Here is a 27,815-nt window from a genome sequence, read left to right as displayed (position 1 = left end):
TAGGGGTGTCCAAAATAGACCTAGATTGGGAACATAAGGGAGAGTTATTCCTAGTTAGATGGGCCCATGATGCCTCAGGCCACCAGGGCAGAGATGCCACCTATAAATGGGCACGAGACCGAGGGGTGGATCTAACCATGGAGAGTATTTCTCAGGTTATCCATGACTGTGAGACGTGTGCTGCCATCAAGCAGGCCAAGCGAGTGAAGCCCCTCTGGTACGGTGGGCGGTGGTCCAAGTACAAGTATGGGGAGGCCTGGCAGATTGACTACATCACACTGCCCCAGACACGCCAGGGCAAGCGCTACGTGCTGACCATGGTGGAAGCCACCACTGGATGGTTGGAAACCTACCCTGTGTCTCATGCCACAGCCCGGAACACCATCCTGGGCCTTGAAAAGCAGGTCCTGTGGAGACATGGCACCCCTGAGAGGATCGAGTCAGACAACGGGACTCATTTCAAGAACAGCCTTATCAACACCTGGGCTAGGGAACATGGCATTGAGTGGGTGTATCATATCCCCTACCATGCACCAGCTGCAGGGAAAGTGGAGAGGTACAATGGACTACTAAAAACCCAGTTGAAAGCTTTGGGTGGGGGATCTTTCAAGAATTGGGAGCAGCATTTAGCAAAGGCCACCTGGTTAGTCAACACCCGAGGTTCCACCAACCGAGCAGGTCCTGCCCAGTCTGAGTCCCTGAATGTAATAGAAGGAGACAAAGTCCCAGTGGTACGTATCAGAGGTTTGTTAGGGAAGACTGTATGGATCAACTCTGCCTCGAGTAGAGACAAACCCATTCGTGGGGTTGTCTTTGCTCAGGGACCAGGTTGCACGTGGTGGATAATGCAAAGAGATGGAACAACACGATGTGTACCTCAGGGAGGTCTGATTGTGGGATAGAATGATATGCAATATCACTGTTCATTGGATGTTACTGCCATTGTCTGTACATTAAACCATACAGACATGAGATAGAAGGAAATGTGTAAGAGTTGAAGGTCTGGGCAAGTGGAAGATGGAGAAGGAAATGTGAAAGTGTCGAAGGTCTGAGCAAGTGATAGATGGAGCTTTAAGTTACTAAAGTGAAAAGGGGGGATCCTGCAGCTCTGTAATATAGGGCCTGGATTCAGTGGTCCAGTGTGGGGATGTGATGAAGGCATGATGGGTATTGCTTGTAATTTTGGGGAAACAGATTGAAACTTTGTGTGAATAATGCATGATGTGTTGTAATATGTTGATGATATGGGGATAAGGGGTGGAATGTCCTGGGGTGACGTTATGATGCTTGTATCCCCATTCATCTGTTCTGTGCCTTTAAGACTGGCTCTGAAAAGTGGAAGTTTTGTTTGGGTTTCCCTTATCAGGACACAGACAAGGCAGTACTTAGGGCTGTTTTCACTTCTAGCTCGCAGCTCGCTGCTTTTGCTTGCTTGCTTTTCTGCTCTTGCTTCTGCTCTCGCTTTTGCTTCTGCTTATTAGGTAGTTTAGCTAAACAGTCCAAATTCCTTCCCGGACTGTTTCTCCTCTCCTGTTCCTGTGACCATCTCGAACCTGCTCCGGACTGGGACCCGGGAACACCGAAGGTTTGGCTGCAGCAGCTGGCCCAGCGCCGGAGGGACTGAGAACAGAGCAACCACCCCCGAAAGAGACTTTCTGATTTTGTCATCTTTCTCAGAGCGGTGTCAGCTGGTATTGTTCATTTTGTGTGCGGGGGGTGCTGTGCCAGTCAAATAAACAGGTTCTTTCCACCTCTCTCCGAGGAATTTTTTCCCGAACCGGTTGGGGGGAGGGGCCGTGTGGGTTTTGCTTTCTGGAGGGGCCCTCCTTTGCAGATTTTCTAACAAATTTGCCCTAAACCAGGACAGTGTCATAGCATGATTGGCTAAGGAGGCTTACACTGTAGCAGGATGTGGGAACCCAGGAAATTCCTCTGGCTGCCCTGCAGGACTCGAGACCCTGTCAGAGGGCTCAGAGGCCTTGGCACAGAGCCCAAGACCCGTGTGCCTTTGATTTAGCCCTTGGAAAAAACAATTACCAACCTTGTAGGAAGAATGACAAGCCACAAAGGTTTAAGCAGAATGACAGTGAATTTATCACCGAGTGGAAAAATAGATTTTGGGGCATTTTAGAATGGGGCTTCAGGGGGGAAGATTAGGAATCTGGGCATGTCCAGCCTTTCTCCTTCTTCTTCTTGGCCTCCATCTGCTGCTGTGATGTTGGCACTTTTAGATTGGTTTAGAGTAGAAGCTCACTGTCTAACGTAGATGATATGTATGGGAAAGTAATGGCAAATATTGTACACGTAGTTGTTTTTAGTATAAAAAGATAACACTGCCCCACGGGAGGCAGAGTGCCTTAGACTGTCTGGCTGTGCGGACCTCAAAAGACAGGAGAAAGAATTTTATAGATAAGATACAAAAAACAACCTGGAGACTGAGAAATGAAGAGCTCTGACTCCTTCTTCAACCGCCGGACTGGGAAAAGAGATTTTCTAACAAATCTCGGGGTCACACTGACCAGCTAGAGGCCCCGAGAGCACGATTCCATAAGATGAGATATTGGAGATTGGGTACAAAACACAAATATCCATGTTGGCCGTGTCTTCTTGGCCAAGAAATCCTTCAAAGCTCTTGTAACTACAAGTCTTGCGGGCCTTGTGAGCCATGCAGTGCAGATGTGAGCCAAACTCACCTTTCCTGTCTATGTAGAAGAGAAGAAAAAGCAATGGCATCATCTAAAAAACTCGGAGGTCTGCTCTCTAGCTCGTTCCAAACTCCCTCAAATCCCCCAAAGTGGCATTTAGCTACAAAGAGATGACAAAGACCCTTAGTGCTAGCTCTTTGACTCCACAGCAGCCGCTTTAGAATCTTTCACTTAACCCTGTGTAGTCATGTGCCAGAAATGGATCATTTGAAGAAACTTTCCAAGTGACTTGCATGGAGGTTTGTTTGAAGGGTATTTGAGGAGAAAGGCTCCCAGCAGAGGCTTGGGCTTTGGCTTAGCTGTGTCCCCTGCTGATTGTGAAGTGTGCCATCAGCTGAAGGGCTTTCTGGGCTAAAAATATCATCAAGTCACTTGGACTTGCTCTTTTAGGCCTCTAAGAGCTGGACCCAATTTCGGGCACATTTGGAGACCTCATCTGTGGGTGGATGGACCACCTAGGATTTTCCCAATTGCTGGGAATGGTTCTCCGGGTCCCTGGTGTAAAACGGGGCTCCCCAGCAACTGCGCATCTGCAAGATGATAAACAATTGTCTTGGTTTGAAGAGAGAGGTGCCTGCTAAGGAAGGCAGAAGCCATCTCTGAAATGGAAAATGTAAATGTCCTCCCTTCAAATGATTCTCATTTAGTAATTCAAATGCTCTCAGGGAAAGATATGGGGATAGGACTGTGCCCGCAGAGCTGGGCAGCGTTTGCTGGTGGTCTGAGCCCTTCCCAAAGATCCTGTGCGGGCTGTCTTAGACACCTGGGGGGGCCAGGCATTCCTTCCAGCCTGGGCCACTTTGGCTGGGCTGGGGGCGGGCCCAGGGCAGAAGGCAGTGTGTGCAAGGGCCCTGGGTGGCACGCTGCAGCACGGTCTCGGTGCCATGGAACGGAACCCGGTGACCAAGGGCCCTTTGTGACACGTGGGAAATAGAAGCTTGCCCAGCTGCTGGGAACGCACAACAGGGCAGAACGGGACAGAGCGGTGCCGTGAGGAGCCCCCGCACAGCACACTCGGTCCTGTCTGACCCGGAGCCTTTCCAAGGCGTTATTCCTGCAGCTGAGCTCGAGGCCAGACCACAGGACTTGGTGACCTGTGGCCTTCCCAAGGCTTCTCTTCTGCAGGTGCCCTCACAAATCCAGTCATTTTCATGGAGCAGAGACCCCTGAAAGTGCCCAAGGTGGCCTGGGGGGAAGAGGAGGAAGAAAGCCCTGGAGCTGCCCGTGCACATGAAACCAAAGCGGTGGTGCCGTCTGAGCTGCCGCAGGAGGGTGAGTGGCAGAGCTGGGCCACAGGGTTGGTGCCTGCAGCCAACTTGGCACCATTCCATCTCATCCCATTTTATCCCATCCCAGTTTCTCCCATCCCATACCCACGGACAGGACGGAAGAGGGGCCGGGCAGACACCCTGCAGGGGCCATGCTCCATCCCCTGGGGCGTCCCGGGGCTGTCCCTGCCTGGGGAGCGCAGGGCTGGGCCGTGTTCTCCGGCCTCTCCCGCAGCCCCTCAGCTCTGGCTGCGCTCGCTCTTTTCCAGGTGCAGCCCTGCAGCGCACACAGGAGCAGGATCCTGTCCGTGGCCTCTTCCGCAGCACAGCCCAGGTGCCTGCAGCCATCCCCACCTGGGCTGGGCCTGCTGGCACCGCGCTTGGAGCATTCCCTGCAACATCCCTGGCTTCTTGCTCTTCTCCTACAGCTGGTTTGCAAATTCATCAAGAAAATTCGGGCGGAAGAGACCAGCACCATGGGTACTGGGCTCAGAGCATATTCGCACATCTTCAAAACCAAGACCAGTGCTGCCCTGCTGGATATGCTCGTAGAGGAGGGCTTCTCCAGTCCAAAGCAAGTAAGCAGCCTGTGGCAAGGGTTTCATGCTCCCAGGAAATTGCTTGGTCTCCTAAGCCACGCCTGCTGGTCACTGGAACTCTTTGAGGCCATGGCAGTGTGGTGGGAAGGGAGGCACTTCTGTGGGGAAGCTGGTGACATTGCTCCCTCTGGCAGCTTTCCAAGTCTCCCCGTGCCTTCTCCAGGTTCCTGCCCTGGTCAGGTACATCCACCAGTGGCTCCTGGCCAATCAGTTTGCTGAGCACAGGCTGAACAGGACCCTGCTGGATCTCACCGAAGCACAGCCTGCTGACGTAGTCATGACGCTCCTGCGTGTGGCCCCGTCCTGTGACAGGTATGGGGCCAAAATGCCCAGAGGGCTCAGGGCTCGCCAGCCCATCAGCCTGTAAAGCCTGGCCCAGGTGTGTGACCAACAGAGAGTTCCAGGGCCTTCTGGCTGCTCCCTTGGCCAGCCCCGGCACGTCAGCCCCCGAGCCTGCTGCCGTGCTCCCTCGCTGCCCCTCAGGGGCCTGTCCCCAGTGGCCTGGGCTGCCTGGGTGCTGCTGGCGAGTGGCAATGGGCACAGGCAGAGCCGGCAGCCAGCTCAGGTCCCCACTGCTGCCCAGGCCACGGTGCTGTGGATGAGACAGAGCTCTAACCCCACAGAGCTGCTTTGACCATGTGGAAGAGCATCATGTGCTCGCCCAGGACTGCAGAGCCAGCGCTGCTGATACTCCTGGATGTGCTGGGCAGCTGGCCAGAGCACAGCATGTGCACCTCGGATGGGGACAAAACGGGTGTCTTTGTCCTGGCTGTGAGTTTCTGTAACTGGCCTTTGCTGGCCCCAAGGCTGCCTCTCCAGCAGCTCTCCGTCCTCCTTCCCCCACTGCATCTCCCTGCCTTAGGCACCGGGTGGAAACCCGGCCCAGGGGCAGCTTCAGGCCCACCAGGCCCCGTGCTCCCCCTGCGTCTGTCTGAGCCTCTCCCTGCCCTGCTCAGGCCCTGCCACACGGACACCTCGGCACTGAGCCCTGTCTCGGGGGGCTTTGTCTTTTGCAGGCAACCGTGGTTATGTGGAAGATCCTCCAGATGCCCTGCGTCCCACATATGGTGACGGTGTATTTGCCCCGCCTCTTTCTACATCTGCTCTCCCAAGTGTTTTCCAGCACTCTGGATACGCCAGAGGAGGTCGATGCATTCTGGAAGGGATGCCAGGAGGAATACGGCCTTGCCACCAGCCCCAACAGGTGCTCCATCCCAATCCTCCTTTCCCTGCTACGTCCCTGGGCAGCAGCCAGTGCTCCCAGCGTGACCTGGGCTTTGCTGTGCACGCAGGTTTGCAGTGCGCACCCTGAAGTCCCTGCTCTGCCGAATGCAGCACGAGGATGTGGTGGTGGCAATGGAACGCAATTGTGGCTGGGACACGCTGCTGTGCGCTGACACCCACCACTATGCCGTGGCTCTGCTGGCCAGGTGAGACCCCCTTCTCCCCACTGCTGCCTCTGACATTTGTGCTCTGTGTCCAGGGAGCTCCACACAGTCCCCGAGGCCGTGGCCCAGAAGGCCTTGTCACCGAGGGATGGCCAAGCAGACTGGGAAAGGCTGGGAGAGGAGGGCGCCCACCAGGAGCTGCCTCCCAAATCGCCCAGGGCCCCTTGCAGGATGCTGGGGAAAGACCAGACCTCTGTGTGTCAGTCCTGGCAAAGGTTTGTCCCCCTGGCCCACAGTCTTGGTTCCTTTTCCTCCTGCCAGGGAGATGTGCTGTGTCTCCATCCCCTTGTGTTCCCGGATCGCTCGCTACCTGCTCCGGCTGCTCAGCACACAGGAGCCACGCTGGGAGCTGCCCGCCATGGCGTTCCTTGCAGAGGTGAGCCTGACAGCCAGCGCTGCCTGGCTGAGCTGCCTCCCAGCTCTCTGCCCTCTCGGAGCCGCAGCTGCCTGGCACGGTGCCCGTGCCCTGTGCTGCTGCCTGGGCCCGGCCCCGTGCGTCTCCGGGCTCCTGCCGGCCGGGTCCCTGTCACTGCCCTGTACCTTTCAGGTCCTCGAGTTCCTGGACTTGAGTGAACGTGGTGCTAACAGAGTCCTGCAAATTTTGTCAAGGCAGCTGCAGAGCGAGTGCAGGGAGAGGCGTCGCCTGGCGCTCAGGGCCCTTCTTGAGCTCATTGAGGAGCCCTCAATGGTGAGAAGGGGGCAGTGGCTGAGGCTGAGCTGGGGAATGTGGTCGCTTGGGCTTGGCTGGGCTTTGGGTGCTGGGGCAGCTGTTCCCACCCCTCCTGCCTCCCAGTTCAGCTGCCCCAGTGCTCCAGGACAGGCCTTTGGCCTCTGGGCCCTGCGGCAGCAGGATGGCGTTTCTCAAACTTGTGTTCTGCACAGACCAAAAAAATGTGGAGCCTGACTGAAAGTCTTGTGGACTTCCTGTGGGATGCAGATGGAGAGATAGTTTTCATGACAGTCATGCTACTCAGCTTTATCATCTTGGACAAAGACATGCTGATGCCCGGCCCCATCACACTGCAGCTGCTTGAGGCGCTCCTGCCACTCTTTGACCACGTAAGGCTCACTGCTCCCAGCCACGGCCACTGGGTGCCGCCCGGACACTTTGTGCCCTGTGGATTTGCAGGCCTGCGCCAAGCTGAGCCCCATGCAGCCGCAATGCTGAGGTCTTTTTTTCTTCCTTCCATACAGAACAATTGGCAGGTGCAGCTGCTCTCCATACTGCTCTTCCGAACACTGGTGACTCTTCCAGAAGGGGAAAAGGAAAAAAAGGCCCTGAAGACACCCCTGCACCAGAGCCTGCTGCCCCTCTTCTTTCACTGCCACGATGAGAAGCGGCTTGTGGCACAGGTGAGGGCTCGTGGGCTGCTGCTGTCCCCCTGGCAGGGGGCTCGTCTGCCTCCTGCCCTGGTACCTGCCGGGCTGCAGCCTCCTCCAGGCCTTGGCACAGGGGACGCGGGCCTTGCACCCTGGGCTGTGGGGCCATCTCTCCATCTCTGCGTTTCTGCTCTTCTCCAGGCTTCTCAGGAAACTCTGCTTTGTGTGGCCGAGTTCCTGAAGAGGAGGAATCTTGAGAGACTGGTGAAGAGGCAGAATCTGTGGAAGTTCAGCGAGTGCCTGGTAAGGAGGGCCTGCAAGCCCCAGCCTCAGCCCGGAGAAGCCCCCTGAGCGCGGTGCTCAGTGTGTGGGGCTGGCAGCTGTGCCCCTGCCCAGTGCTGCACCCAGAAGCCGTGAAGGCTCTGCTCCAGGCTCCCTTGGGCCTGAACCGGGGGCCGATGGAGCCCCGGCCCGGCGGGGCTGCGGGGCTGCGGGCCGGCACCGCGGCTCCCCGGCAGCAGCCGGCCCTCTGCCTCTCCCCTCAGGAGCCCGGCGCCAGCGGCTGCTGGCCGCGCCTCAGGGCTGTGCGGGCAGGGGAGGCCAGGGCGGGGTGCAGGCAGCGCCTGGCCCAGGGGCTGAGCCCGCGCCAACCCTTCCCTCCTGCCGCTCTCTGCAGCTGGCAGAGGACAGGAGCCGAGCGGCCGAGCACCTGCGCTGGGTCCTGCCCTACCTGCAGAGCCCACAGGAGCCCCTGCGAGCGGCGGCCGTCAGGTTCGCGGGTGAGTCCCGAGCCCGGGCTCCCTCCCCGGCCCGGCCGGCGCAGCTCGGCCCCGGCCCCGCCTGCTGCCCCGGCAGTGCCAGCGGGGCCTGGCGCCGTGAAGCCCCGCCTGGCCCGGGCATTGCTGCTGCCGCCCTCTGGCAGCCGTGCCCTGGGGCGGCAGCGTGCGGCAAGGGCCCGGGCTGAGCCCTGCCGGGCCAGCAGCCCGTGTGGCCACAGTGCCGGCAGCGCCGCGTGCAGGGAGCTGTGCCGCTGGGGCCGTGACAGGCTCTGTGTTCACAGGCATGGCCGCGCGGCACCTGAGGGGGAAGAAGGAAGAGCTGTGGCTCATCTGCCACGGTGAGGGCAGCGGGCTGGCAGCGGGGACTGCCGGGGGAGCTGCAAGCCCTGGCCCGGCTGCAGAGGGCTCTGCTCCCTGTGCGGACGAGGGGCGGCGTGGGGAGAGCACACAGAGATTTCAGGGCCACCTTGGCGATTCCTGGCCAGCAGCATTGGGCTGGTCCCGTTGGTCCCTGCTCCCTCCTGGCCATGGCTAGAGCCGGCTGCGATGGCCCTGGCAGGGGGCTCTCCTCGGCTCCCTGCAGATCCGCCATCTGACCATGGCTCTGTTCCCTTCTCTTTCAGCCCTGGAACACCTGACAGAGGACATCAGCAGTGCCGTGTCAGATCTGGCACTTGAAACATTGTATGTCCTCCAGGCACTGCAGAGTGAGCGATATTCCGTCTTCCAGAGGCTGCAAGATCAGCTCCGCAGGGCATGGAGGACACGGCCTTGTCTGTCGGGGCTCGGCTGGCTGCGCTGCTGGAGCTCTGCAGAGAGCTGATCCCAGAGGCTCTGTCTGCTGAGGCCACCTGAGCCAGCGGGAATTTTCCATTTCTGAAAGATTGTTCTGTTTCTTTTCTTCTATTTGTTTTTTCTTTAGTGTATAAATATAGAGTATGTTATAATACACAGACTCCCAGGAGCTTTCTTTTGCTGCCCAGGGTCTGCAGGGCATTGGGGAAGAGGGGGAGTAGGGTGCCATGGCTCAGCAAGCTGCCCAGGCGTGCAGTGTTGCAGGGAAAATGGCCAGAAGCCCCTTGGCCTGTGGTGGTTCTGCTGAAGCCTTTGTGCTGCCCACAGAGCAGCTGGGCAGGGGCCGGGGCTGCGGGGATCCCTGTGAGAGCAGTGCCTGGAGATGGCCACAAGCCCTGTGCTGGGCAGAAAGCGCATCCGTGTCCTCCTGCCCGTGTGCTGCTGGCTGCCTTGCTGAGGGCTCCCAGGTGCCTCTGGATAGGGCTGCTCTGGAGCTGCTGTGGGGCTGCAGCGCTGCTGCCGGGCAGCTTGGCGGGGCTTGGGCAGCCCCTGAGGGGCTGGGGCGCTGGCAAGCCCTAAGCAATGGGCTGTCAGAGGCCACAAGCAGCCCCCTGCCAGCTGTCTTGTTCCTACCAGAGTTGACTTGCAAGAGGGATCCCGGGCACTCTGGAACTAACAGCATCAGTGTTGTTGGAAATCCAAACGCAGGGAAATCTCAGACCTTTGGTCTTGTCAGCAAAGCTTTGAATTAAACACAGGATTTGAAGGGAGACCTTGGAAAGGGTTTCCAAAGCTAGGTGCTAGAAGCGAGAATGTGGATTTCTAGTTTATTATAGCAGAGACACGGGGAGGAACGTTGAAGTGGAGGAAAGTTTAGAGTTTTAGTGCTGAAGATCTAGAAAAAATCAAAGTAGTTACAATGGTAAAAAAGGAGCTTAGGATGCAGTGCTTTGAGTTTGTGTGTCATAATTGGCTAAGGAAGCTTACACTGTAGCATGAGTCCCTAAGACGAAATATTGAAGGATTGGTGGCAAAACATAAAGATTATTGTTGGCAGTGTCTTCTTGGCCAAGAAATCCTTCAAAGCTCTTGTAACTACAAGTCTTGCGGGCCTTGTGAGCCATGCAGTGCAGATGTGAGCCAAACTCACCTTTCCTGTCTATGTAGAAGAGAAGAAAAAGCAATGGCATCATCTAAAAAACTCGGAGGTCTGCTCTCTAGCTCGTTCCAAACTCCCTCAAATCCCCCAAAGTGGCATTTAGCTACAAAGAGATGACAAAGACCCTTAGTGCTAGCTCTTTGACTCCACAGCAGCTGCTTTAGAATCTTTCACTTAACCCTGTGTAGTCATGTGCCAGAAATGGATCATTTGAAGAAACTTTCCAAGTGACTTGCATGGAGGTTTGTTTGAAGGGTATTTGAGGAGAAAGGCTCCCAGCAGAGGCTTGGGCTTTGGCTTAGCTGTGTCCCCTGCTGATTGTGAAGTGTGCCATCAGCTGAAGGGCTTTCTGGGCTAAAAATATCATCAAGTAACTTGGACTTGCTCTTTTAGGCCTCTAAGAGCTGGACCCAATTTCGGGCACATTTGGAGACCTCATCTGTGGGTGGATGGACCACCTAGGATTTTCCCAATTGCTGGGAATGGTTCTCCGGGTCCCTGGTGTAAAACGGGGCTCCCCAGCAACTGCGCATCTGCAAGATGATAAACAATTGTCTTGGTTTGAAGAGAGAGGTGCCTGCTAAGGAAGGCAGAAGCCTTCTCTGAAATGGAAAATGTAAATGTCCTCCCTTCAAATGATTCTCATTTAGTAATTCAAATGCTCTCAGGGAAAGATATGGGGATAGGACTGTGCCCGCAGAGCCGGGCAGCGTTTGCTGGTGGTCTGAGCCCTTCCCAAAGATCCTGTGCGGGCTGTCTTAGACACCTGGGGGGGCCAGGCATTCCTTCCAGCCTGGGCCACTTTGGCTGGGCTGGGGGCGGGCCCAGGGCAGAAGGCAGTGTGTGCAAGGGCCCTGGGTGGCACGCTGCAGCACGGTCTCGGTGCCATGGAACGGAACCCGGTGACCAAGGGCCCTTTGTGACACGTGGGAAATAGAAGCTTGCCCAGCTGCTGGGAACGCACAACAGGGCAGAACGGGACAGAGCGGTGCCGTGAGGAGCCCCCGCACAGCACACTCGGTCCTGTCTGACCCGGAGCCTTTCCAAGGCATTATTCCTGCAGCTGAGCTCGAGGCCAGACCACAGGACTTGGTGACCTGTGGCCTTCCCAAGGCTTCTCTTCTGCAGGTGCCCTCACAAATCCAGTCATTTTCATGGAGCAGAGACCCCTGAAAGTGCCCAAGGTGGCCTGGGGGGAAGAGGAGGAAGAAAGCCCTGGAGCTGCCCGTGCACATGAAACCAAAGCGGTGGTGCCGTCTGAGCTGCCGCAGGAGGGTGAGTGGCAGAGCTGGGCCACAGGGTTGGTGCCTGCAGCCAACTTGGCACCATTCCATCTCATCCCATTTTATCCCATCCCAGTTTCTCCCATCCCATACCCACGGACAGGACGGGAGAGGGGCCGGGCAGACACCCTGCAGGGGCCATGCTCCATCCCCTGGGGCGTCCCAGGGCTGTCCCTGCCTGGGGAGCGCAGGGCTGGGCCGTCTTCTCCGGCCTCTCCCGCAGCCCCTCAGCTCTGGCTGCGCTCGCTCTTTTCCAGGTGCAGCCCTGCAGCGCACACAGGAGCAGGATCCCGTCCGTGGCCTCTTCCGCAGCACAGCCCAGGTACCTGCAGCCATCCCCACCTGGGCTGGGCCTGCTGGCACCGCGCTTGGAGCATTCCCTGCAACATCCCTGGCTTCTTGCCCTTCTCCTACAGCTGGTTTGCAAATTCATCAAGAAAATTCGGGCGGAAGAGACCAGCACCATGGGTACTGGGCTCAGAGCATATTCGCACATCTTCAAAACCAAGACCAGTGCTGCCCTGCTGGATATGCTCGTAGAGGAGGGCTTCTCCAGTCCAAAGCAAGTAAGCAGCCTGTGGCAAGGGTTTCATGCTCCCAGGAAATTGCTTGGTCTCCCAAGCCACGCCTGCTGGTCACTGGAACTCTTTGAGGCCATGGCAGTGTGGTGGGAAGGGAGGCACTTCTGTGGGGAAGCTGGTGACATTGCTCCCTCTGGCAGCTTTCCAAGTCTCCCCGTGCCTTCTCCAGGTTCCTGCCCTGGTCAGGTACATCCACCAGTGGCCCCTGGCCAATCAGTTTGCTGAGCACAGGCTGAACAGGACCCTGCTGGATCTCACCGAAGCACAGCCTGCTGACGTAGTCATGACGCTCCTGCGTGTGGCCCCGTCCTGTGACAGGTATGGGGCCAAAATGCCCAGAGGGCTCAGGGCTCGCCAGCCCATCAGCCTGTAAAGCCTGGCCCAGGTGTGTGACCAACAGAGAGTTCCAGGGCCTTCTGGCTGCTCCCTTGGCCAGCCCCGGCACGTCAGCCCCCGAGCCTGCTGCCGTGCTCCCTCGCTGCCCCTCAGGGGCCTGTCCCCAGTGGCCTGGGCTGCCTGGGTGCTGCTGGCGAGTGGCAATGGGCACAGGCAGAGCTGGCAGCCAGCTCAGGTCCCCACTGCTGCCCAGGCCACGGTGCTGTGTATGAGACAGAGCTCTAACCCCACAGAGCTGCTTTGACCATGTGGAAGAGCATCATGTGCTCGCCCAGGACTGCAGAGCCAGCGCTGCTGATACTCCTGGATGTGCTGGGCAGCTGGCCAGAGCACAGCATGTGCACCTCGGATGGGGACAAAACGGGTGTCTTTGTCCTGGCTGTGAGTTTCTGTAACTGGCCTTTGCTGGCCCCAAGGCTGCCTCTCCAGCAGCTCTCCGTCCTCCTTCCCCCACTGCATCTCCCTGCCTTAGGCACCGGGTGGAAACCCGGCCCAGGGGCAGCTTCAGGCCCACCAGGCCCCGTGCTCCCCCTGCGTCTGTCTGAGCCTCTCCCTGCCCTGCTCGGGCCCTGCCACACGGACACCTCGGCACTGAGCCCTGTCTCGGGGGGCTTTGTCTTTTGCAGGCAACCGTGGTTATGTGGAAGATCCTCCAGATGCCCTGCGTCCCACATATGGTGACGGTGTATTTGCCCCGCCTCTTTCTACATCTGCTCTCCCAAGTGTTTTCCAGCACTCTGGATACGCCAGAGGAGGTCGATGCATTCTGGAAGGGATGCCAGGAGGAATACGGCCTTGCCACCAGCCCCAACAGGTGCTCCATCCCAATCCTCCTTTCCCTGCTACGTCCCTGGGCAGCAGCCAGTGCTCCCAGCGTGACCTGGGCTTTGCTGTGCACGCAGGTTTGCAGTGCGCACCCTGAAGTCCCTGCTCTGCCGAATGCAGCACGAGGATGTGGTGGTGGCAATGGAACGCAATTGTGGCTGGGACACGCTGCTGTGCGCTGACACCCACCACTATGCCGTGAGGAGCCCCCGCACAGCACACTCGGTCCTGTCTGACCCGGAGCCTTTCCAAGGCGTTATTCCTGCAGCTGAGCTCGAGGCCAGACCACAGGACTTGGTGACCTGTGGCCTTCCCAAGGCTTCTCTTCTGCAGGTGCCCTCACAAATCCAGTCATTTTCATGGAGCAGAGACCCCTGAAAGCGCCCAAGGTGGCCTGGGGGGAAGAGGAGGAAGAAAGCCCTGGAGCTGCCCGTGCACATGAAACCAAAGCGGTGGTGCCGTCTGAGCTGCCGCAGGAGGGTGAGTGGCAGAGCTGGGCCACAGGGTTGGTGCCTGCAGCCAACTTGGCACCATTCCATCTCATCCCATTTTATCCCATCCCAGTTTCTCCCATCCCATACCCACGGACAGGACAGAAGAGGGGCCGGGCAGACACCCTGCAGGGGCCATGCTCCATCCCCTGGGGCGTCCCAGGGCTGTCCCTGCCTGGGGAGCACAGGGCTGGGCTGTCTTCTCCGGCCTCTCCCGCAGCCCCTCAGCTCTGGCTGCGCTCGCTCTTTTCCAGGTGCAGCCCTGCAGCGCACACAGGAGCAGGACCCCGCCCGTGGCCTCTTCCGCAGCATAGCCCAGGTACCTGCAGCCATCCCCACCTGGGCTGGGCCTGCTGGCACCGCGCTTGGAGCATTCCCTGCAACATCCCTGGCTTCTTGCCCTTCTCCTACAGCTGGTTTGTAAATTCATCAAGAAAATTCGGGCGGAAGAGACCAGCACCATGGGTACTGGGCTCAGAGCATATTCGCACATCTTCAAAACCAAGACCAGTGCTGCCCTGCTGGATATGCTCGTAGAGGAGGGCTTCTCCAGTCCAAAGCAAGTAAGCAGCCTGTGGCAAGGGTTTCATGCTCCCAGGAAATTGGGTGCTTGGTCTCCCAAGCCACGCCTGCTGGTCACTGGAACTCTTTGAGGCCATGGCAGTGTGGTGGGAAGGGAGGCACTTCTGTGGGGAAGCTGGTGACATTGCTCCCTCTGGCAGCTTTCCAAGTCTCCCCGTGCCTTCTCCAGGTTCCTGCCCTGGTCAGGTACATCCACCAGTGGCCCCTGGCCAATCAGTTTGCTGAGCACAGGCTGAACAGGACCCTGCTGGATCTCACCGAAGCACAGCCTGCTGACGTAGTCATGACGCTCCTGCGTGTGGCCCCGTCCTGTGACAGGTATGGGGCCAAAATGCCCAGAGGGCTCAGGGCTCGCCAGCCCATCAGCCTGTAAAGCCTGGCCCAGGTGTGTGACCAACAGAGAGTTCCAGGGCCTTCTGGCTGCTCCCTTGGCCAGCCCCGGCACGTCAGCCCCCGAGCCTGCTGCCGTGCTCCCTCGCTGCCCCTCAGGGGCCTGTCCCCAGTGGCCTGGGCTGCCTGGGTGCTGCTGGCGAGTGGCAATGGGCACAGGCAGAGCTGGCAGCCAGCTCAGGTCCCCACTGCTGCCCAGGCCACGGTGCTGTGTATGAGACAGAGCTCTAACCCCACAGAGCTGCTTTGACCATGTGGAAGAGCATCATGTGCTCGCCCAGGACTGCAGAGCCAGCGCTGCTGATACTCCTGGATGTGCTGGGCAGCTGGCCAGAGCACAGCATGTGCACCTCGGATGGGGACAAAACGGGTGTCTTTGTCCTGGCTGTGAGTTTCTGTAACTGGCCTTTGCTGGCCCCAAGGCTGCCTCTCCAGCAGCTCTCCGTCCTCCTTCCCCCACTGCATCTCCCTGCCTTAGGCACCGGGTGGAAACCCGGCCCAGGGGCAGCTTCAGGCCCACCAGGCCCCGTGCTCCCCCTGCGTCTGTCTGAGCCTCTCCCTGCCCTGCTCGGGCCCTGCCACACGGACACCTCGGCACTGAGCCCTGTCTCGGGGGGCTTTGTCTTTTGCAGGCAACCGTGGTTATGTGGAAGATCCTCCAGATGCCCTGCGTCCCACATATGGTGACGGTGTATTTGCCCCGCCTCTTTCTACATCTGCTCTCCCAAGTGTTTTCCAGCACTCTGGATACGCCAGAGGAGGTCGATGCATTCTGGAAGGGATGCCAGGAGGAATACGGCCTTGCCACCAGCCCCAACAGGTGCTCCATCCCAATCCTCCTTTCCCTGCTACGTCCCTGGGCAGCAGCCAGTGCTCCCAGCGTGACCTGGGCTTTGCTGTGCACGCAGGTTTGCAGTGCGCACCCTGAAGTCCCTGCTCTGCCGAATGCAGCACGAGGATGTGGTGGTGGCAATGGAACGCAATTGTGGCTGGGACACGCTGCTGTGCGCTGACACCCACCACTATGCCGTGGCTCTGCTGGCCAGGTGAGACCCCCTTCTCCCCACTGCTGCCTCTGACATTTGTGCTCTGTGTCCAGGGAGCTCCACACAGTCCCCGAGGCCGTGGCCCAGAAGGCCTTGTCACCGAGGGATGGCCAAGCAGACTGGGAAAGGCTGGGAGAGGAGGGCGCCCACCAGGAGCTGCCTCCCAAATCGCCCAGGGCCCCTTGCAGGATGCTGGGGAAAGACCAGACCTCTGTGTGTCAGTCCTGGCAAAGGTTTGTCCCCCTGGCCCACAGTCTTGGTTCCTTTTCCTCCTGCCAGGGAGATGTGCTGTGTCTCCATCCCCTTGTGTTCCCGGATCGCTCGCTACCTGCTCCGGCTGCTCAGCACACAGGAGCCACGCTGGGAGCTGCCCGCCATGGCGTTCCTTGCAGAGGTGAGCCTGACAGCCAGCGCTGCCTGGCTGAGCTGCCTCCCAGCTCTCTGCCCTCTCGGAGCCGCAGCTGCCTGGCACGGTGCCCGTGCCCTGTGCTGCTGCCTGGGCCCGGCCCCGTGCGTCTCCGGGCTCCTGCCGGCCGGGTCCCTGTCACTGCCCTGTACCTTTCAGGTCCTCGAGTTCCTGGACTTGAGTGAACGTGGTGCTAACAGAGTCCTGCAAATTTTGTCAAGGCAGCTGCAGAGCGAGTGCAGGGAGAGGCGTCGCCTGGCGCTCAGGGCCCTTCTTGAGCTCATTGAGGAGCCCTCAATGGTGAGAAGGGGGCAGTGGCTGAGGCTGAGCTGGGGAATGTGGTCGCTTGGGCTTGGCTGGGCTTTGGGTGCTGGGGCAGCTGTTCCCACCCCTCCTGCCTCCCAGTTCGGCTGCCCCAGTGCTCCAGGACAGGCCTTTGGCCTCTGGGCCCTGCGGCAGCAGGATGGCGTTTCTCAAACTTGTGTTCCGCACAGACCAAAAAAATGTGGAGCCTGACTGAAAGTCTTGTGGACTTCCTGTGGGATGCAGATGGAGAGATAGTTTTCATGACAGTCATGCTACTCAGCTTTATCATCTTGGACAAAGACATGCTGATGCCCGGCCCCATCACACTGCAGCTGCTTGAGGCGCTCCTGCCACTCTTTGACCACGTAAGGCTCACTGCTCCCAGCCACGGCCACTGGGTGCCGCCCGGACACTTTGTGCCCTGTGGATTTGCAGGCCTGCGCCAAGCTGAGCCCCATGCAGCCGCAATGCTGAGGTCTTTTTTTCTTCCTTCCATACAGAACAATTGGCAGGTGCAGCTGCTCTCCATACTGCTCTTCCGAACACTGGTGACTCTTCCAGAAGGGGAAAAGGAAAAAAAGGCCCTGAAGACACCCCTGCACCAGAGCCTGCTGCCCCTCTTCTTTCACTGCCACGATGAGAAGCGGCTTGTGGCACAGGTGAGGGCTCGTGGGCTGCTGCTGTCCCCCTGGCAGGGGGCTCGTCTGCCTCCTGCCCTGGTACCTGCCGGGCTGCAGCCTCCTCCAGGCCTTGGCACAGGGGACGCGGGCCTTGCACCCTGGGCTGTGGGGCCATCTCTCCATCTCTGCGTTTCTGCTCTTCTCCAGGCTTCTCAGGAAACTCTGCTTTGTGTGGCCGAGTTCCTGAAGAGGAGGAATCTTGAGAGACTGGTGAAGAGGCAGAATCTGTGGAAGTTCAGCGAGTGCCTGGTAAGGAGGGCCTGCAAGTCCCAGCCTCAGCCCGGAGAAGCCCCCTGAGCGCGGTGCTCAGTGTGTGGGGCTGGCAGCTGTGCCCCTGCCCAGTGCTGCACCCAGAAGCCGTGAAGGCTCTGCTCCAGGCTCCCTTGGGCCTGAACCGGGGGCCGATGGAGCCCCGGCCCGGCGGGGCTGCGGGGCTGCGGGCCGGCACCGCGGCTCCCCGGCAGCAGCCGGCCCTCTGCCTCTCCCCTCAGGAGCCCGGCGCCAGCGGCTGCTGGCCGCGCCTCAGGGCTGAGCGGGCAGGGGAGGCCAGGGCGGAGTGCAGGCAGCGCCTGGCCCAGGGGCTGAGCCCGCGCCAACCCTTCCCTCCTGCCGCTCTCTGCAGCTGGCAGAGGACAGGAGCCGAGCGGCCGAGCACCTGCGCCGGGTCCTGCCCTACCTGCAGAGCCCACAGGAGCCCCTGCGAGCGGCGGCCGTCAGGTTCGCGGGTGAGTCCCGAGCCCGGGCTCCCTCCCCGGCCCGGCCGGCGCAGCTCGGCCCCGGCCCCGCCTGCTGCCCCGGCAGTGCCAGCGGGGCCTGGCGCCGTGAAGCCCCGCCTGGCCCGGGCATTGCTGCTGCCGCCCTCTGGCAGCCGTGCCCTGGGGCGGCAGCGTGCGGCAAGGGCCCGGGCTGAGCCCTGCCGGGCCAGCAGCCCATGTGGCCACAGTGCCGGCAGCGCCGCGTGCAGGGAGCTGTGCCGCTGGGGCCGTGACAGGCTCTGTGTTCACAGGCATGGCCGCGCGGCACCTGAGGGGGAAGAAGGAAGAGCTGTGGCTCATCTGCCACGGTGAGGGCAGCGGGCTGGCAGCGGGGACTGCCGGGGGAGCTGCAAGCCCTGGCCCGGCTGCAGAGGGCTCTGCTCCCTGTGCGGACGAGGGGCGGCGTGGGGAGAGCACACAGAGATTTCAGGGCCACCTTGGCGATTCCTGGCCAGCAGCATTGGGCTGGTCCCGTTGGTCCCTGCTCCCTCCTGGCCATGGCTAGAGCCGGCTGCGATGGCCCTGGCAAGGGGCTCTCCTCGGCTCCCCGCAGATCCGCCATCTGACCATGGCTCTGTTCCCTTCTCTTTCAGCCCTGGAACACCTGACAGAGGACATCAGCAGTGCCGTGTCAGATCTGGCACTTGAAACATTGTATGTCCTCCAGGCACTGCAGAGTGAGCGATATTCCGTCTTCCAGAGGCTGCAAGATCAGCTCCGCAGGGCATGGAGGACACGGCCTCGTCTGTCGGGGCTCGGCTGGCTGCGCTGCTGGAGCTCTGCAGAGAGCTGATCCCAGAGGCTCTGTCTGCTGAGGCCACCTGAGCCAGCGGGAATTTTCCATTTCTGAAAGATTGTTCTGTTTCTTTTCTTCTATTTGTTTTTTCTTTAGTGTATAAATATAGAGTATGTTATAATACACAGACTCCCAGGAGCTTTCTTTTGCTGCCCAGGGTCTGCAGTGCATTGGGGAAGAGGGGGAGTAGGGTGCCATGGCTCAGCAAGCTGCCCAGGCGTGCAGTGTTGCAGGGAAAATGGCCAGAAGCCCCTTGGCCTGTGGTGGTTCTGCTGAAGCCTTTGTGCTGGTGACAGAGCGGGTGGGCAGGGGCCAGGGCTGCGGGGATCCCTGTGAGAGCAGTGCCTGGAGATGGCCACAAGCCCTGTGCCGGGCAGAAAGCGCATCCGTGTCCTCCTGCCCGTGTGCTGCTGGCTGCCTTGCTGAGGGCTCCCAGGTGCCTCTGGATAGGGCTGCTCTGGAGCTGCTGTGGGGCTGCAGCGCTGCTGCCGGGCAGCTTGGCGGGGCTTGGGCAGCCCCTGAGGGGCTGGGGCGCTGGCAAGCCCTAAGCAATGGGCTCTCAGAGGCCACAAGCAGCCCCCTGCCAGCCGTCTTGTTCCTACCAGAGTTGACTTGCAAGAGGGATCCCGGGCACTCTGGAACTAACAGCATCAGTGTTGTTGGAAATCCAAACGCAGGGAAATCTCAGACCTTTGGTCTTGTCAGCAAAGCTTTGAATTAAACACAGGATTTGAAGGGAGACCTTGGAAAGGGTTTCCAAAGCTAGGTGCTAGAAGTGAGAATGTGGATTTCTAGTTTATTATAGCAGAGACACGGGGAGGAACGTTGAAGTGGAGGAAAGTTTAGAGTTTTAGTGCTGAAGATCTAGAAAAAATCAAAGTAGTTACAATGGTAAACAAGGAGCTTAGGATGCAGTGCTTTGAGTTTGTGTGTCATAATTGGCTAAGGAAGCTTACACTGTAGCATGAGTCCCTAAGACGAAATATTGAAGGATTGGTGGCAAAACATAAAGATTATTGTTGGCAGTGTCTTCTTGGCCAAGAAATCCTTCAAAGCTCTTGTAACTACAAGTCTTGCGGGCCTTGTGAGCCATGCAGTGCAGATGTGAGCCAAACTCACCTTTCCTGTCTATGTAGAAGAGAAGAAAAAGCAATGGCATCATCTAAAAAACTCGGAGGTCTGCTCTCTAGCTCGTTCCAAACTCCCTCAAATCCCCCAAAGTGGCATTTAGCTACAAAGAGATGACAAAGACCCTTAGTGCTAGCTCTTTGACTCCACAGCAGCTGCTTTAGAATCTTTCACTTAACCCTGTGTAGTCATGTGCCAGAAATGGATCATTTGAAGAAACTTTCCAAGTGACTTGCATGGAGGTTTGTTTGAAGGGTATTTGAGGAGAAAGGCTCCCAGCAGAGGCTTGGGCTTTGGCTTAGCTGTGTCCCCTGCTGATTGTGAAGTGTGCCATCAGCTGAAGGGCTTTCTGGGCTAAAAATATCATCAAGTCACTTGGACTTGCTCTTTTAGGCCTCTAAGAGCTGGACCCAATTTCGGGCACATTTGGAGACCTCATCTGTGGGTGGATGGACCACCTAGGATTTTCCCAATTGCTGGGAATGGTTCTCCGGGTCCCTGGTGTAAAACGGGGCTCCCCAGCAACTGCGCATCTGCAAGATGATAAACAATTGTCTTGGTTTGAAGAGAGAGGTGCCTGCTAAGGAAGGCAGAAGCCTTCTCTGAAATGGAAAATGTAAATGTCCTCCCTTCAAATGATTCTCATTTAGTACTTCAAATGCTCTCAGGGAAAGATATGGGGATAGGACTGTGCCCGCAGAGCCGGGCAGGGTTTGCTGGTGGTCTGAGCCCTTCCCAAAGATCCTGTGCGGGCTGTCTTAGACACCTGGGGCCAGGCATTCCTTCCAGCCTGGGCCACTTTGGCTGGGCTGGGGGCGGGCCCAGGGCAGAAGGCAGTGTGTGCAAGGGCCCTGGGTGGCACGCTGCAGCACGGTCAGGCACTGGGACGGGTTCCCCATTGATGCAGCACAGCGGAGCCCGGGCTGGCTCTTGGGAAAACTGCGGCGCTGCGCCAGGAGTGTGGAACGGCCAAGGCGTGGGTCCTGCCTGCGGCTGACCCTGGTGAGCCACTGCTCAGTGGTTCAGGATCTACTAACTGCAGCACGGAGCAGCCAAAAAGAAGGAGGAGGCTCCTCAATTGTGAGGTTCCACAGGCAAAGGTTTATCCCAAGGGAAGGATTCAGCAGCATAGAGCCACCAGCACTTCTGTGCATGAGATCTTATCGGGGTACAACTCAGGGGGGCGGATACAATGGATTGAGCAAAAAGGAATCTGCAGGGGAGGAGCGAGGGGATTCCATCAGTTGCTTGGCACTTATTAGGACAGATGAGAGGAAAGGGTAGGTCACATGGGCCAGAGGGGCTTCCAGCAATAGGGAATTCCAAAGGGTTGTGGAGTCAGGGTTAGGTCCAAGGCAAAAGTGACAGGGAAGGTTCAGGAATAAAGAGCTGGATTATCTTGAGAGGCAGGGAAGGAGCTGGAACAAAGAGCGGGGAATGGCATGAGGGACAGCTTTGAGGGAGGGAAAAACCTAGGGGTATACCAACTTGGGGAAAATATGGGGTACATGAAAAGAAACCATTCTACCATAACTGATAAATAAACACGAACCGGAACACCCCAGGGAAATGGGCACAGCATCAATCCCGTCTGAGTTTGAGAAGTGTTTGAACAACTTGGAGCAGTCACCCAAGCTTTTAGACACTACATCCAAGGTCAAGGGTTGTGACCTCTAGGTTTACATGATACTCCTGAGTATGACTTTAGGCAGTGTTTTAAGAAACTCGTTTTATGTCCGATCATACCCCAATTCCTTGTTGATTGTGTGGAATGTGGAATCCTTTTGTTTTCACTGCTTGTTAGGACTATAAAAAACAATATTCGTGCTGGGTGAGTCAGAGACAGCCTGTTTATGTTAAGTGTAGTCTACAGGGGATAAAGAGAAGGAAACATGAAGTACTAATACATCCGGCTAAGTTTGGAAATTTAGATAGCATGAAGAATGAATAACACAAGAAGTAAAGATGATATTAAAAAGAGTCCACTAGAATGTAATTTAGCAGATGAGAAAGATTTGGGAGGAGTCGCAGAGGGTAATTTTTCATGTAAGGTAATCTGATGAAATACTCTTACCCAATGGTAGGCTTATATCAATTAGAAAGTGGTGAAAAGTGACCCCCTAATGGAACGTTATGATCCATTGTTACATTTGATGTTATTTTTAAGACAAGGAGAAAAATGAGATCCAGTGATATATGCAGACATGGTTTTTACCCTGAAGAATAAAGCCAAGTGTCAGAAAGAATGTGGCTTTGATTTGGCCCCATGGGACCTTTAGTCCTAACTTTGGAAAGAGATAAGAGGCAGAAAAGAAAGAGATGTCATTTAGCACTCAGCATAAGGCAGAGATGTTTGAAATTGGCTGAAATTCACCAGGAAGATTGTGTTCTAGGTGTCCAAGACTTAGAGCTGAGTTAGCCCAGGCCAGCACGGGTACACTCCACCTCAGGCAACCACTCCGGCCCCTGAATGAAAGCCAAATGGCCGTGAGGATGAGATGAATAATCCAGGTGAGGGGACAATTTCAGGGACCCCCAGTGACAACCAACCCAAGGAATAAAACCAAGAAAGCTTGGCCTTCAGTCACCCCCTTAAGGCAAGTCTTGAGTCCCCCAGGAGAAGCCCTGTGGGTGAACATCTGCTTTTCTACTAGTGACCTCAAGAGTTGGTGGCAAAAAGTTGAAATGGATAGAGAAAACGCTAGCAAAGCAGCAAAAAGATTGGAGTTCATAGTCAAGAGTCAAGAGCCAGACTGAGGTGATAGTGATTTCATATTGACAGAGCTAACCAAACCAGCAAGAGAGTTGGTGATCAAGGTGGCCAGAGCACGTGTGCAGGGACAAATTGCTAGTGGAGCCTTGCAAGGTAGAATGGACCAGCTGCGTCCTACTGCAAGCCCTTTGTGGGACGTGAACAATGCAGGCAGCTGTGCAATGTTAACCAGATACCAGGACATAGTCACATTGGAATTAAAAAATGCCATTCCAAAACCAATAACTTGGTCAGTAAGAGATAACGTTACACAGGGACAGCACAAGTCACCCACTGACTTTGTGGACAGGCTCTGATCAGCTGCACGTAAAGGCACAGCCCTGCATCCCTGGTCGGATATGGGAAACAGCAGTGGGTTTCCCTGATGTCAGGGCAATCTAGCCCAGATGTCAGGCAGAAATTTCAGAAGCTGAAAGAGCCTGTCAAGAGAGACTTAAAGGCATGAATGAGAAAAGCATAGAAAGTGGATGATAATCAAGAGAGAGAAAATAAAAAAGAGCTCCCTGCAGCCATGGTGGCAGCTCTGGATCAGCACCAGGGAGTGGCCGGACGTGGGCGTGGATGAAGCAGAGGCAGGGACGAAAAGAGCAGAGGCAGAGGAGGTTCAAAGCTGCCACAGAGCAAGCTGGGGCCAAATCAATGTGCATCTTGTAAGAAATCAGGACACTGGAAATAAGGCCAGTGCCCAGAGTTAGCAGACAAAGTACACTAAACTCTTGCAGCCACTCTAGATGACAAGAAATGACCGAGACTGGCAGTTCTTACCCTAGCAGGTTACCGGTTAAAATACAGCTAACGAATAATAAAGAAGTTGAATTTTTAACTAATTTTGGAGACACATTTTCACTCTTGAATCAAGCACTGATACCCAAAAGTGAAAACTATCTTCAAGCACTAGGAGCCACTGGCCAGCCAGAAAATGCATTCTTCCTGAAACCACTTCAATGTAAAATCAAGAAGAAAATGGGAATACATCAGTTTCTTTATTTACCAAACTCACCCAAATCTGTCCTATGCAGGGATTTTCTTGAAAATTTAGAAGCAACAGTTCCGTTTAGAAAAAGAAAACTTCAATGGAAGGTACCTGAACACAAATGAGTGGTTTTAGCAGTAGGACTGACAACTGACACCAGACCAACAAACAAGAAGAACTAGTTAGAGGAAGTATTGAATCAGGTATACCCAAGATAATGGGATACTGATAGCCCAGGAAAATCCAAACGAGCAGACCCTATGAAAATGGAGCTACAGACAAGAGTTAAGGCAGTAGTCAGAAAGCAATACCCTTGAAGATTAGAAGCTAGGAAAGGAATAGAGCCAACAATCAATTAAATCCCTGACATCAGGACTATTGGAAGAATGGCAGCCAAAATTTAATACTGCTACATCAGCAATAAAGAAACCTAATGGAACTTAGAGACTAGTGCCAGATTTCCAGGCAATTAATGGTTTATACCTTACTGGCTTACTAGCTAAGCTTGGAGATGATTTTATTTGGTGCGGGGAAGGTCCATGGGCAGGTGCTGTCGAGAGCCGTTTCCTCATGGTCTGAGAGACCAGATCTCCCAGGCCACCCTGCTCTCAGGCCGGAGGTTGTATTGTGCACTCGACCGGCAGTGGAAGGAGGGCTCTTGACACCGTGTCTGATGCAACAGGGTTTTTTGAAGGTAGGTCAGAGGGTGCAGGTTGGGTGAGGGTGAGAAGAGGGACAGGAAGAGGCAGGAGCACAAGCACTGTAACATGACACATAAGGCACCTGCAAACTACTGGGGAAGCCTCAAGTCTGCTGAGTGAGCCACGCGTGCCCTCAGCATTGGGACAGCCACCTTTCCCTCAGTGAGCCTCACATGCCAGGGTCAGCAAATCAAGAGGCACCAGCCATGCTGTAGGTGACTCAGAGCGAGTGCAGAGGGTCATGGTGGCCAGGGGCCAGAAGCAGGCAGAAAGCCATCGGGGCTGGGGAAAAGGCTCTGCTCTGCTTACAGCGTGGGCTGAGGGCTGGGAGAGCTCCATTTCCCCCTTGAGATGTTGGAGACGGGGCCTTTCAGCCTCCTGATAGGGCTGCAGGCAGCCAAAGGAGTACGACGACACAAGGCCGAGAGCAGCAAAGCAAAGAGCCAGCCGTGCGCAGCACAGGGAGGTGGCCCAGTGCAAAGCCAGTGTGGCACCCTGAAGGTGCCCGCTGCACTCTCATGTGTCCCTGGCCTGGGAAGGACAGGAATGTCCGTGGTCCAAGAGGGCCTTTCTGTGGCCCCTTTGGGCTCAAAGCTGCTGCTCTTCTGGCTCAATGGGGCCTAAAGCGACTGAGCTCGGCCTCCCCCACAGCAACAGGAACAAGACTTGGATATCAGGCAGTGGAGCTCAATGCCTAAGGCTCAGGGGCAGGGGCCTCCAGTCTGGAGCACAGGGAGGGCACACGCCCAGCCCCACAACAGCTGGCCTCACAGCCCTGAAAGGCCAGGACCAGGGTTCCACGCCTGATTCCAGGGAGTCCCTCCAACAGGCCACCGACCTGGAAGCGCCAGAGCAGCCGGCTGTCAGGATCAAGGCGGCTGCCAGGGGGCTGCTTATGGCTTCTGACAGCCAATTGCTCAGGGTTTAGCAGTGCCTCAGCCCCTCAGGGTCTCCCCCAGCCTGGCCAAGCTTGCCGGCAGCAGCGTCGCAGTCCCACAGCAGCTCCAGAGCAGCCCCATCCAGAGGCACCTGGGAGCCCTCAGCAATGCAGCCAGCAGCACGCGGCCAGGAGGACACGGATGGCCCTTCCTGCCCGGCACAGGGCTTGAGGCCATCTCCAGGCACCGCTCTGGCAGGGATCCCTGCAGCTCCGGCCCCTGCCCAGCTGCTCTGTGGCCAGCACAAAGGCTTCAGCAGAACCACCAAAGGCCGAAGGGGCTTCTGGCTATTTTCCCTGAAACACTGCACACCTGGGCAGCTGGCTGAGCACAAGCACCCTTTTCCCCCTCTTCTTCTATGCCCTACTGACCCTGTGCAGGAAAAGAAAGATCCTGGGACTCTGTGTATTGTAAGATATTCTATTCTATTCTACTCTAAGATATTCTATACTCAACAAAAAGGAAAATACAAACAGAAAAATCTCAAAGAACAAAAAGAAAATCCCTGCTGGCTCAAATGGCTCCAGCAGACAGTCTTGCAGATCATCTCTCTGCGGAGCTCCAGCAGAACAGCAAAGCAGTGCCGCACAGACGAGGCCGTTTCCTCCATGCACTGCGGAATTGATCTCGCAGCTTACGCCATGGGGAGTAGGAAACTCTCTGTACGGCCCGGAGAACTAAACAAGATTCAACTGCAGCATCTCTGATTGCAGGACTGCTGTCATAGGCCATTTCTTCAAGGGCTGCAAGAGAGAGGAACAGAGGCAAGGTCAGATCCCGCATGTGCAGAGAGCCGAGGAGATCCCCCTGCCAGGGCCATCCCGGTCGGCTCTTGCCATGGCCTGCAGGGAGCAGGGACCAACGGGACCAGCCCGAAGCTGCTGGCCACGAATGGCACACGTGGCCCTGAAATCTCTGTGTGCTCTGCCCACGGGTGCAGATCCCTCCGCAGCCGGAGCAGGGCTTGCAGCTGCCCCCTCCAGCCCCCGCAGTCAGCCCGCTGCCCTCACTCACTCACCAGTGCAGATCAGCTGCAGCTCTTGCTGCTGCCCCCTAAGGTGCCGCGCGGCCATGCCTGTGAACACAGAGCCTGTCACGGCCCCAGCGGCACTGCTCCCTGCCAGCGGCACTGCCGGCGCTGTGGCCCCACGGGCTGCTGGCCGGGTAGGGCTCAGCCCGGGCCCTTGCCGCACGCTGCCGCCCCAGGGCACGGCTGCCAGAGGGCGGCAGCAGCAACGCCCAGGCCAGGTGGGGCTCCACGGCGCCGGGTCGGGCTGGCGCTGCCGGGGCAGCAGACGGGGCCGGGGCCAAGCTGCGGTGGGCCGGGGCGGGAAGGGGCAGCCCGGGCTCGCGACTCACCCATGAACCTGACGGCCGCCTCTCACAGGGGCTCCTGTGGGCTCTGCAGGTAGGGCAGGACCCAGCGCAGGTGCTCGGCCGCTCGGCTCCTGTCCTCTGCCAGCTGCAGAGAGCGGCAGGAGGGAAGGGTTGGTGCTCAGCTCCTGGACAGGGCGCTGCCTGCGCCCAGCGCCGGCCTCCCCTGCCCGCACAGCCCTGAGGCGCGGCCAGCAGCCGCTGGCCAAGGGCTCCCGAGGGGAGGGGGCGGAGGGCCGGCTGCTGCCCGGGGAGCTGCGGTGCCGGCCCGCAGCCCTGCCGGGCCTGGGCTCCGAGGCCACCCGGCTCGGGCCCATGGGAGCCTGGAGCAGAGCCCGCGCGGCCTTGGGCTGCAGCAGCGGGCACAGCTGCCAGCCCCGCACACTGAGCACCGCCCTCAGGGACCTTGGCCATGCTGAGGCTGGGGGTTCTCGGCTGCTCTTACCAGGCACTCGCCAAAGCTCTGATCCAGGTGTAGCATTTGTTCGATTTCCCTCTGTCGGATTTTGGGGCTGTTTAGATGGTCTGGAAAAAGCCCAAAGATGGCCTTGGGCCCCCGGGTTCGAAAGGACGAGAGGAAACTTCAGATTTTTTCTCGGTCTCGGTGTTTATTAATTGCTTATCTAAAAGATTTTCTCTTGGCTTGACAGAGTTCTGCTCAGCAGTCAGCCATGGGCACACACTGAGAGCCCCTGGGGCGGCCACCTATCTTTATACTTGGAGTTACGTATACAATATTTATCATTTTTCTCCAATACCCTCTACCCTTATTAACCAGTGTTCCCCTAGTAAGGTCCAATCCCGGAGTGCCAACATCACCACAGAAGATGGAGGCCTAGAGGAAGAAGAAGAAGGAGAGGGGCACGCCCCAATTCCTCCATCTTACTTCTCTAGACCCCCCTGTACAGAAATCTTAAACTCTGTATCTCACACTCCAATTAACTTATCCCTTCACCATTCACCCCAGTTCTGAGAGGCTGAGATCCCACATCCCTCCTCTTCAGGAATCTGGCTGAGGAATGCAGCGTTTCCCGGGAGGCCTGGAGAGCAGCAGAGACGCAGAGATGGCCCCACAGTCCAGGGCACAGGAGCATCCCAGTGCCACAGCCTGCAGGAGACTGCAGCCCGCAAGGTGCCAGGGCAGGAGGCAGCCCAAGCCCCTGCCTGGGGGACAGCAGGTGGCCACAAGTGCTCACCTCAGCAACAATCTGATTCTCATCATGGCAGTGGAAGTAGAGAGGGAGCAGGCTCTGGCGCACGTGGGACTTGAGGGCCTTTCTTCCCTCTTCTGTTAAGTCCAGCATCTCTTGAAAGACAG

This window comes from Melozone crissalis, unplaced genomic scaffold (genome assembly GCF_028551555.1).
Source record: "Melozone crissalis strain CALT ecotype California unplaced genomic scaffold, PUWL_Pcris_2 ptg000046l_1, whole genome shotgun sequence".
NCBI lineage: Eukaryota > Metazoa > Chordata > Aves > Passeriformes > Passerellidae > Melozone > Melozone crissalis.
This window is presented reverse-complemented; position numbering follows the sequence as displayed.